The following is a 12,432-nucleotide window of genomic DNA, read 5'->3' on the forward strand; positions in this document are numbered from 1 at the left end:
TTATTTTCTTATTTGGGAGGCAGAGTGACAGAGAAGGAAATAAAATAAAAGATGCAGCAGCAAGGGCAGGGCCAGGCCAAAGCAAGGAACTTCATGCAGGTCTTCCACATGAGGGGCAGGGGTGCAAGCACTATGGGCAGTCTTCTGCTGCTTCCCTGGCACATTTGCAGAGAGTTGGATTAACAGTGAAGGGACTTGAACTGGCACTCATATGGAATGCCTGCATCACAGTCAGTGGCTCAACCTATTGTGTCACAACGCCAGTCCCATAATGTTGCTGTTTTTTTCTGAGTTTTGGAGTCATGTTGAAAAAATCATTCCCTAGATCAATGCCTTGGAGATTTCCTCACTGTCTTCTATTAGTTCTTTTTTTTTCTCCCCAGGGTAAATCATGTTTTTTTCTGAGGCAGCATTGTTACACAATGAGCAAGAGCAGAGCTGCTGTTTAAATCAATATTTTAGGACCTTATAATAATCTACATTTTTTTCCACTTTTCTCTAAAAATTTTGGTGTATGATACTTGTATAATTTTCTGGGTTGTCATGAAATATTCAACACCTTTATATAGCACAAACTATTCAACTCAGATAATTAACATTTCCATCTCCTTTTCTCTCTTTGGTGCCTTCCAGCTCCATTCTGCATTTTTAAAATACAGTATATAACACATTGTTAAGAACTACACTGTACCACTGTGCTGTGGATCCTAGAACAAATTCTATGTTTTGGAACCTCTTATCCAACCTTTCTTGATTTTTCAATCCAATTGGGGCTTAAAAAATCTACCTCCTCAAACCTCTAAACTTTCCTTTGTTTTTAAACTGACTGGTTGATTGATTTGAAAGACAGTAACAGGGAGATGGGGAAATACGCTCATTCTTCAAAGGGCTCAATAGCCAGGTCTGGGCCAGGCAAAAGCCAGGAGCCAAGAACACCATATCAGTCTCCCACATGAGAGGTGGGGTCCAAGTACTTGGCTATCCTCTGTACTTTTCCAGTCTCTTTAGCAGGAAGCTAGATAGGATGTGAACAGTTGGGACTTGAACTAGTACTCTGATACAGAATGCTGGCATAGCAATCAATGTTTTAACCCACTGAACCACAATGCCAGCCAGCCCTCTTTAATGTTTGATCATTTCCTTTTCTGTGCAGATACCGTTTAGTTTGATGAAATGCCATCTACCTATATTTGCTTTTGTTTACTATAATTTGGGGATCTGATCCAAAAAACCCTTACCAATTCCAATGTCCTAAAGCATTTCATATATATATATATATATATATATATATATATGAAGATTTTTTTCACTTGAGAGACAGAGAGGTTCTCCATCCACCGGCTCATTCCCCAGATACTGGCTTACTCCCCAAATGGCCACCTGGTGGGATCTTGGCCAATCCAAAGCCAGGATCCAGGAGCCAACTCCGGGTCTCAAATGTGGGTGCAGGGGCCCAAGAACTTGGGCCATCTTCCACTGCTTTCCCAGGCCACTAGCAGAGAGCTGGATCAGAAGAGGAGCAGCCAGGAATGAACTGGTGCCTGTATGGGATGCTGGCACTGCAAGTGGTGGCTTTTCCCACTACACCACAGTGCCAGCCCCTGATCTTCATTCTTCATTCTTTTCTCTCCTCATACTGTGTATTTTCAAAAAGGCTGTATTCACATTAATGCATTCTTTTTTGTGATTGTTCTATTCTGCTATTCTATTGTCTTCTACCTCATTTGTACTCTGTTTTGTATACTTTCTGGTTGAGGGATTTGGTGTTTTAAAAATTACTTCCATCTATCAAATTTCTGTTAGACTATTAACTTACTTCCTTCTTTTCTTGAAATTCATTGATTTTCCTTAAAATGGGCATTTTTGAATACCACTGTGTTACTATTGTTACTGTTTTAGTCCTAGAGGATGCCTAAAACTCAAATTTGTCCTAAATCCATAGTTGCTATGTTGTTCAGAATGGATTGGAGAAGTTCTAGAAGGGGTAATGGCCACTAATCTTGCAATACTTGATCACGTATCCCACCAAGACCAACACAGCATGGGTATCAGACACAAGCCCACACTGCTGTGGCCTGAGGCTGCTGAAGCAGATCCACAAGCTGAGACCACTGAAACCAACCAGCAAAGGTGACCCTGCCACTGATAAAAGATCCAGCTAGCTGGAGCCATGGGACTGCACTTGGTAATGGGTGTATCTAGAGACTCCTTCTGCAAGTACTGACCTGGAGACAGGGATCATTAGGATCTGCTCAATGTTGGGTTTTGCCAGCCTGGCACTGAATTCCAAGACACAGTTCTATGGTTTCTTGTTATCTGCACAAGGTGGGGGTAAAGGTGACAAAGGTGTCCCCTTGACCACCCAAGCTGGCTCTGAGTCACACCTATGTCTCAGACACTAGCTCTGCGCATCTTGGGAGTACATGCCACACCCATGTGAAGCTAATGATACATGCCAAAATGAATCTCTCCCTCCAGGGAACAGGTCTGTGCTTGATTGCAGGGCAAATCTGGAATCTCTATCTGCAAATACTCACCAGGGGATAGAGGTTTTTTTGATCTTCATAATGTATACAATCTCATCCTGTTAGACCCAACTCTGATCTCAAAGTGCTGATGCCAAATTCTCTTTCCTTTCCTGCTCTCTAGAGGCTAATATGTAGCTCTGCAGTCTGCTGGAAGTTGAGGGAGGACTGATGGAGACAGAACCTTAACATCTAGCTAAGCAGGATCAAAAGATTCAGCCTGAGGGCTGGCATTGTGGCATAGTAGGTAAAGCCACTTCCTGCTATGCTGCCATCACATATGGGCACCAGTTTGAGTCCCAGCTGCTCTACATTCAATCCAGCAGCCTGCTAATATCCCAGGAAAAGCATTGGAAGATGACTCAAGTCTTGTCAGCCCCTGCCACCTACATGGGAGATCTGGATGAAGCCCCTGGATCCTAGTTTTGGCCTGGCCCCGCACTGGCTGTCGGTGGTCTGCTGGGAAGTGAATAGTGGGTGGAAGATCTTTGTCTCACTCTGTTTCTCCCTGTCTGTCTGTCTCTCTCTGTAACTCTTTCAAAATAAATCTCTTTTTTTTTTTTTTTTTTTTTGACAGGCAGAGTGGGCAGTGAGAGAGAGAGACAGAGAGAAAGATCTTCCTTTGCCGTTGGTTCACCCTCCAATGACCGCCGCGGCCGGCGCGCTGCGGCCGGCGCACCGCGCTGATCCGATGGCAGGAGCCAGGAGCCAGGTGCTTTTCCTGGTCTCCCATGGGGTGCAGGGCCCAAGCACCTGGGCCATCCTCCACTGCACTCCCTGGCCACAGCAGAGAGCTGGCCTGGAAGAGGGGCAACCGGGACAGAATCCGGCGCCCCGACCGGGACTGGAACCCGGTGTGCCGGCGCCGCTAGGCGGAGGATTAGCCTAGTGAGCCGCGGCGCCGGCCTTCAAAATAAATCTCTTTTTTTAAAAGAAGAATAGTCCCAATCTAGAGATTAGCTCAGTGGCTCAGTTCAGGACTATGGAACAGTCTCTGGTACTGGTGTTTACTATGGTGATCCTTGTCCTAAGTTTCACTTCTAAGGTCTGGACTTAATCCCCCTCTCCTCTCCCAAGAAGGAGGAAAGGTATCTACATGCTGAGCTCTTTGGAGCTGAAGTAGAGGTGACACAGGCAATTCTTTCCTTTCTGCTTTCTTCAGTGCATATTTTCTTATTATATTTAAAATTATGAACTTGGACTCTTCCTCTGGCTTTTGTAGCACTTGTGCAGGTGATGTGACAAGTGGATTTCTGTTCAAATTGATACTTCCGTAAGGAGATGAATGGCAGAGTCTAAATTAGTTTAATTATTAGTATATTAAACTGTTATTGATTTGTGTATTGATATTTTACCCTGGAATGCAACTGGGTTTATCAGTTCTTTATTTTTTTGGTGAAGTATTTAATTTTTTTTATAAATAGAATCATGTCATATGAAAGATTTTGATTTTTTTCTTTACAATTTTTATTTTTAATTGCTGTAATTAAAACTTCCATTGGTGAGGCTGGCACCATGCTGTACCTGGTAAAGCTACCATTTAAAGCCCTGGCATCGCATATGGGCACCTGTTTGAGTCCCAGTTGCACCATTCCAATCCAGCTCTGTGCTAATGTGCCAGGGAAAGTAGCAGCTGATTCCCCAAGTGCTTGGTCCCCTGCACCCATGTGGGAAACCAGGAAAAAGCTTCTGGTTGCTGGGTTCATATTTTCCCAGCTCCAGCCATTGCAGCCATTTGAAAGTGAGCCAGAGGATGGAAGATCTCTTTCTGTCTCCCTCTCTTCTCTCTCCCTCTCTGTCTCTCTCTCTCTCACTCTGTCTTTCAAATAAATAAGTAAATTTTTAAAAATAAAAAAAAAACTTCCAGTGGTTTATTGAATAAAAGCAGTGAGAGTGTACATATTTGTTTAGTTCCAGCTATTAGAAAAAATGCTTTCAGGTTTCCTCTTTAAATATGATGTTGACAATGAGTTTTCATATCCTTTATTATACTAAATCATGTTACCTCTATAACAGATTTGATCAATGTTTACCAAAAATGGATGTTCAAATTCATTAAACGCTTTCTCTGCATTTGAGATGATCATTCTTTTTAATTTCATGTATTTCTGCTCTGATCCTTATTTCTTGCCTCCTGCTGATTTGAGATTTGGTTTTTACTGTTTATATATGTCTTCAAGATGCATCATTAGATCTTTGAGACATTTCTCTTTTTAATGAAAGCACTTAATGCTGTAAACTTCCATCTTAATACTGCTTATGCTGTTTCCCACACGTTTTGATGAGCTGTGTTTTCATATTCATTTATTTAATGAACATTTTTATCTTTTTTAATTTCTTCAATAGCCCATTGATCATTCAGTAGCAGGTTGTTTAATTTCCAAGTGTTTATGAGCATTCTATTGTTCTTCTTGTACTTGATTTCTAGTTTTATTCCTTTATTCTCAGAGAAGATAAATGGTATGATTTCAATCTTTTTAAATTTGTTGAGACTTGATTAGTGGCCTACTATATGGTCTTTTCCCATGTATATATAAGGATATATATTTTGTAGCAGTTGGGTGAAATGTCCTGTAAATGTCTGTTAGGACCATTTTCTCAACTCTACAGGGTGTGGGGCTTTTTTTAAAAGATTTCTTTTATTTATTTGAAAGAGTTACAGAGAGAGGTAGAGCCAGGGAGAGGTCTCCCATCTGCTGGTTCACTCCCCAAATGACCGCAATGGCAAGAGCTGATCTTATCTAAAGCCAGGAGCCTCCTCTGGATCTCCAACTCAGATGCAGGGACCCAAGGACTTAGGCCATCTTCTACAGCTTTCCCAGGCCATAACAGAAAGCTGGATTGGAAATGGAGCAGTCAGGACTTGAGCCAGTGCCTATATGGGATGCTGGCACTGTAGGCTTGGGCTTTAACCCGCTTTGATGTGTCTTTATTGATTTTCTGTTTGAATGATCTGTCCATTGAAGAGAGTGGGGTGTTGAAGTCACCCACTATTTTTGAATTAGTTATCATTTTTTTCAGACTAAGATTTTTTTGTATCTATATATGGGTGGTCTTATATTGAATTCATTTTATATATGTGTGTGTATATATATATACAAATTTGCATATATATATGATATGTCTTTTGGTTGATGAATTTAATCTGTTTACAGTCCTGGTTAATGTATATAGATAAGCATTAAAACCTGTCATTATATTGATTGGATAATGATTCTACCTGTTCTATTAATGAATCTGGTGGTGTCATGTGTTTTTATGATGTTTACTTAGAAAGCAGAAACATTGCAGAATTCTTGTAAGGCTGCTCTGGTGGTGGTGAATTCTCTCACTTTTTGCTTATATGGAAAATTTCTCATTCACTTTTTTTATTTAAAATTTTATTTAAGTTATATAAGTTTCATGTATTTCATATATAGATTCAGGAACATAGTGATACTTCCCACCATAACCTCCCTTCCATCCATGCTACAAACCTTCTTCCTCTTCCCTCTCCAATTCCTATCCTTAATTTTTACAAAGATCTATTTTCAGATTACTTAATGGTTATAGGTTAACCCAAACTAAGTAAAAAAGTTCAACATATGGTATGAAGAAGAAAACAGTGTTCCTCAAAAGAAGAGACAAAGGCTGTAAATAATCACTGAATCTCAAAATATCCTTTTCACTCAAACACATTATATTTTAGGTACTCTATTAGTTACCTTGATTCAGGGAAAATGCATGATATCAGTATTTTTGGGATAGCTTATTTCACTAAGTATAATAGTTTCCAGCTGTGTCCATCTTGTTGCAAATGACAGAATTTTTTTTTACTACTGCATAGTACTCCATAGAGTACATATACCATAATTTCTTTATTCAGTCAACAGTTGATGGACATCTGGGTTGATTCCATATCTTAGCTATTGTGAATTGTGCTGAAATGAACACAGGTGTACAGGTAACTCTTTCAGATGCTGATTTCTTTTGGTTTGAGTAAATTCCCTGGAGTTTGATGGCAGGATCATATGGTAGAAATACATTCAGGAATCTCCATAGTGTCTTCCACAGTGGCTTCACCAGTTTATGTTCCCACCAACAGTGGACCAGCATACCTTTTTCCCCACATCCTCGCCAGTGTTTGTGGTTTGTTGATTTGTGTATGATAGCCATTCTAACTGAAGTGAAGTGAAACCCTATAGTTTTTATTTGCATTTTCCTTCTGGCTAGTGATCCTGAGCATTTTTAAATATCTGTTGGCCATTTCAATTTCACCCTTGAAAAATGCCTGTTCAAGTCTTTTGCCCATTTCTTAACCAGATTATTTGTTTTGTTGTTGTTGAATTTCTTGAGCTCTTTACAGATTCTGGATGTTAACCCTTTATACATTGTGTACTTTGTGAATATTTTCTCACATTTTGTCAGTTGCCTCCTCATTTTGCTGAGTATATCTTTTGCAGTGTGGAAGCTCCTCAGCTTGATGTAATTCCATTTGGTAGTTTGGGCTTTGATTTCCTGTGGTTTTGGGTTATTTTCCATTAATTCTCTGCCTATGCAAATATCTTGCAGGGTTTCCCAAATGTACTTAGCAATTTGAGTTATCAGGTCATAGATTTAGGTCTTTGATCTATTTTGAGTGGATTTTTGTGTAAAGTGTAAGGTAGGAATCTAGTTTCACACTTTTGTACAAGGACATCCAGTTTTCCCAAAACATTTGTTGAAGACACTATCATTGCTCCAGGGATTGGTTTTTGCTCCTTTGTCAAAGGTAAGTTGGTTGAGGAGGGGAGCCAAGATGGCAGAATAGTGAGGAAGCACACTGACAGTCCTGGAAAAGATAGTTCAATAAAATTGGGAATACTGTAGTTTGAGGGAAAGGTTCAGGAAAAAAAAAACGGCAGAGGAAACTCTTCTGGAACTAGTGGGGCATTGTGGAACTACGTGGAGGGCAAGGGCACCCACAGCTCGGGAACCCAGCCACGGAGTCTACGCACCAGTGCTGGAAAGGGAGGTAGGGCAAAACCTCAGTAGCCAGAGCATTGGCGGGGAAACGGCAAGAAGAGCCTAGAGGGTACACGGCTTGAAGCCCCACTGGGGAAAGTTCACCAGGCTAACTAGAGGAGAGAAAAAAATAAATAAATAAAAGGGACTGGCACAGACACGAGTCACTCTCTACACTCACCTCACAAAGGCGAGCGAGATAAAGAGCAGGTGCCATTTTGGACATACGTAAAAGTGGCGCCTGCCATCAGCCAAGCAGAAAAACCTGACTCTAGTGGGGAGAAATAACAAGAGGTTAGGACCTAGTGAATGTGTGGAGCTAATGAACTGAGACTGTGAAAAACTGAAGGTGTGAGAACTCATGGAGACATGAGTACTCTCGGGAGAGTACACAAGCTCAGTAACCTTGACAACCCGGTGGGAGACTGCAGAGAAATTTGAGCTTACACTGAGGACTGCATAGATTCTTTGTGTAGTCCTTGGGGCAAAGCAGACAAATATTATACCCACAGGGGCCAGATTTCAGACATTGACTACCTTCAATTCCGCTCAGCTGTGTGGAATTACTTCCTTTCTGAATTAAAGAGAGTGAGTGAGAGAACAACCTGGGTGTGTCACCTTTGGCAGACCCTTAACCCTGAAGAAACAGAGCTCTCTGGCCACACCCATCATAAGCCTCTAAGGATCCATCAAAAGCAGACAGTCCACTTAATCTAGAGACATAGTATAACGAGAAAAACCACTACAGCAAAGAAACCAAAGAATATCTCCACAATGCCAACCAACAAACACAGAAACTGAGGAAACAAGAACAAGGAAGACACCATATGATCCTGCCATCAAACTCTCCCAAATGAGCAAGGTACCCCAATTCAAGATTATGAAGATGATGAGATGGAAGAAATGCAACAAACAGATCTCAAAAAATTGATAAGAACATTAAGAAGTTCTCAAAAACAAATTCTTGAACTACAGAAATCCTTACTGGACAGGATAGAAAATCTCTCTGCGAAAATGAAATATTAAGGAGGAATCAAAAAGAAGTGAAGCAACTAGTAGAACATGAAACTGATAGTGAAGAGAAATCATAATGAAATGAAAAATTCAATAGATCATATGACAAATGCATTAGAGAGCCTTAAAAACAGTCAGTGAAACAGAAGAGAGAATATCTAACTTAGAAGACAGCACAGGAAGTATACAGTCAAACCAAAGAAAAGAAGAGGAAATTAGAAATCTAAAAAATATTGTTGGGAATCTACAGGATACTATTAAAAAACCCAACATTCGGGTTCTAGGAGATCCTGAAGGCATGGAGAGAGAGAAAGGATTAGAAGGCCTTTTTAGTGAGGTACTAGCAGAAAATGTCCGGGTTTGGAGAAGGAGAGAGGCATCCTAGTACAGGAAGCACACACAACTCCCAATAAACATGACCATTAGAGATCCTTGCCATGACACATTGTAATCAAACTCACCATAGTGAAACATAAAGAAAAGATTCTAAAATTTGAAAGAGAAATGTCAGATTACTCTCAGAGGATCTCCAATTAGATTCACATCTGACTTCTCATCAGAAACCCTACAGGCTAGGAGGGAATGGCAAGATACAGCCCAGGTACTAAGAGAAAAAAAATCCAGCCCAGAATATTACCTCCTGAAAAGCTCTCATTTGTGAATGAAGGTGCAATAAAGAACTTTCATAGCAAACAGAAATTGAAAGTATTTGTTGCGACTCATCCAGCCCTGCAAAAAAAGCTTAAAGATGTGCTACACATAGAAACACAGAAACACGGCCATCAATATGAAAGAAGGTAAAGGAAGAAAACCTCCCAGTAAAAGATCACAGGAAGCTCAAAACATATAAACATATACTAGAAAATATCTTTGGAAAATGGCAGGGCAAAGTTACTACTTATCAATAGTCACATTGAACGTTAATGGCATGAACTGTCCAGTTAAAAGACACAGACTGGCTGAATGGATTAAGGAACAAAACCCATCTATTTGCTGCTTACAAGAAACACATCTTTCCAACAAAGATGCATGCAGACTGAAAGTGGATGTTTGGAAAAAGATATTCCATGTCAACAGAAACCAAAAAAAGCAGGTGTAGCCATATTAATATTAGAAAAAATAAACTTTAACACAAAAACTCTTAACAGCCCATCATATTTCAGTTATTGATTTGGGTCCTTTCTCTTCTTTTTTTGTTAATGGTGTGTCAAATTTGTTTATTTTTTCAAAAAACAAGCTCTTCATTTTGCTCATCTTTTATAATGCTTTTGTATTCAATCCTGTTGGTTTCTTTGATTTTAATTATTTCTCTTCTAGTTTTGGGTCTTGTTTGCTGCAGTTTTTCTAGATCCTTGAGATGCATTGAAAGCTCATTTATTTGGTGCCTTTCCAATTTCTTGATGTAGGCACCTATTGCTATAAACTTTCCTCTCAACACTGCTTTTGCCATATCCCATAAGTTTTGATATGTTCTGCTGCTACCCTCATTTACTGCCAGAAAGTTTTTTTATTTCTTTTGATTTCTTCTATGAGCCAGTGTTCATTCAGAAGCATGTTGTTCAGTCTCCATGTGTTTGCATATGCTCTAGGGATTCCTGAGTTGCTAATTTCCACCTTCATTTCACTGTGGTCTGAGAAGCTGCATGGTAAGATTCTAATTCTAACCATCCCTGCATACCAGGGATTAATCCCACTCATTCCAGGTGAATGATCTTCCTGATGTTATTGAAATCTATTGGCCAGCATTATTGGCCAGAATTTTGTTGAGGATTTTTGTGTCTGTGTTCATCAGGGAAATCGGTCTATAGTTTTCTTTCTCTGTTGCATCTTTTCTAGATTTAGGGATTAAGGTGATGCTGGCTTCATAGAAATAATTTTGGAGGATTCCCTTTCATTTGTTTTGAATAGCTTGAACAATTGGAGTTAGTTCTTTAAATGTCAGCTAGAATTCAGCAGTGAAGTCCTCTGGTCCTGGGCTATTTGGGGGAGGGGGAGAAGGGTCACCTCAGTTATGGGTCTATTGAGGTTTTTCTATGTCTTCATGGCTCAATTTAAGAAGATTGTATGTCTCCAGGAATCTGTCCATTTCTTCTAGATTTCCCAGTTTGTTGGCATACAGCTCTTTGTAGTAATTTCTGATGATTCTTTTTATTTCTGTGGTGTCTGTTGCATTTCCTTTTTCATCTCTAATTTTATTGATTGGAGTCTTCTCTGTCCTTCTCTTGGTTAGTTGGGCCAATGGTGTCATTTTTTTTTTATTTTTTCAAAAATCCAGCTTTTCATTTTGCTTATCATCTGTATTCATTTTTTGGTTTCAATTTTGATTTCTTCTCTAATTTTAATCATTTCTTTCCTTCTACTGATTTTGGGTATAGTTTGCTGTTTTTCCTCTAGATCCTTGAGGTGCATGGACAGTTAATTTATTTGGTGCCTTTCCAGTTTCTTGATGTAGGGACCAATTGATATAAACTTTCCTCTTAACACTGCTTTTCCTGTATCCCACAAATTTTGGTTATGTTGTATTGTCTTCATTTGGTGGAATGCAGGTATGTCCACTGAGCAGATTCTATAGACACTGGGAAATTTAGAATAACTTGTTATAGTCCTGGTGTTGCAGGGTATAATGTAGTTATTACCCAGATCTCCCGGTGTGGGAGCAAATTTTTTTATTGACTGTTCCTGCTGGTAGTCCCCAGAAGCTAAGGTGAATCCCCCTTTCTCACATAGAGGATGTGAGCATAGCTTTGGGGCTAATGCCTAAAATCTTCCACAATTACATATACAGGAGTCTGCCCTTTGCCCCACACATTTCCCTGACTCTGACTACAATGCTGGTAACAGAATAGAGACATGCTATGTGACTTTCTGCTGCCAAGTATATCACTTGTGGGAATAGGGGAGAAGAAGGAAGCAAGACAGTTTCCCTGCTCCAAGTCCAGCAGTTTCCTAGACCAAAATTGGCTCTCCAGGTTATAGTAAAAGTCAATGGGTTACTGTGAAATTTTCTCTCAACTAAAATTGTAGGTGGTAGGCATACAGCAACTTTTTCCTGGTGGCCTATAGCTGGCAGCTGACTGCACCATGTAGCTGGCTGCAGAAGTATCTGTCTTCTCTCTTGTGCCACAGAGTCTTCATGGCTTTTTGGTCACTGCTTTATAAAACATTTCCATCTGTCAGACCTCTGGAAATGTAGTTCTACCTTTGTGCTTTTAATATCCCAGTGCAGCTTAAGTTAGTGTGGCTATACCCTATTCCACAATCTTAGATCTCCCTGTCTTTGGTATTTTGATTGCAATCACATTGAATCTGTAAGTTGCTTTTGGTAATGTGGACATTTTGATGATAGTAATTCTTCCAATTTATGACATGGAAAATTTTTCCATTTTTGTTTGTGTGTGTGTGTTCTTCTATTAATTAATGTTTTTTTAATTTTCATTCTAGCAATCTTTCATTTTCTTGGTTAAATTTATTATAAGATATTTAATTTTCTGTAGTTGCTGTGAATGAAAATGATCTTACAAGTTCTTTGTCTGTCATGGCATTAGTTGTCTATAGAAATGCTGTGGATATTTCTATTGATTTTATATGCTGCAACTTTACCAAACTCTTTTTTGAGTTCCAATAGTCTCTCAGTGTATTCTTTTGGTTCCCATACATATTGTATCATAGCATCTGCAAGTAGGGATAGTTTGATTTCCTCCTTTCCAATTGGATCCTTTTGATTTCTTTTTATTGCCTAATAGCTCTGGCTAAAACTTCAAGGGCTATATTGAATAGCAATGGTGAGAATGGACATCTGTGGTTCTGGATCATACAAATTTTCCCCATTCAGCAAGATGTTGGCTGTGTGTTTGTCATAAATTGCCTTGATTGTATCAAAGAATGTTTCTTCTGTACCCAGTTTGTTTAA

Source organism: Oryctolagus cuniculus, chromosome 3, assembly GCF_964237555.1.
Source record: "Oryctolagus cuniculus chromosome 3, mOryCun1.1, whole genome shotgun sequence".
Classification (NCBI taxonomy): Eukaryota; Metazoa; Chordata; class Mammalia; order Lagomorpha; family Leporidae; genus Oryctolagus; species Oryctolagus cuniculus.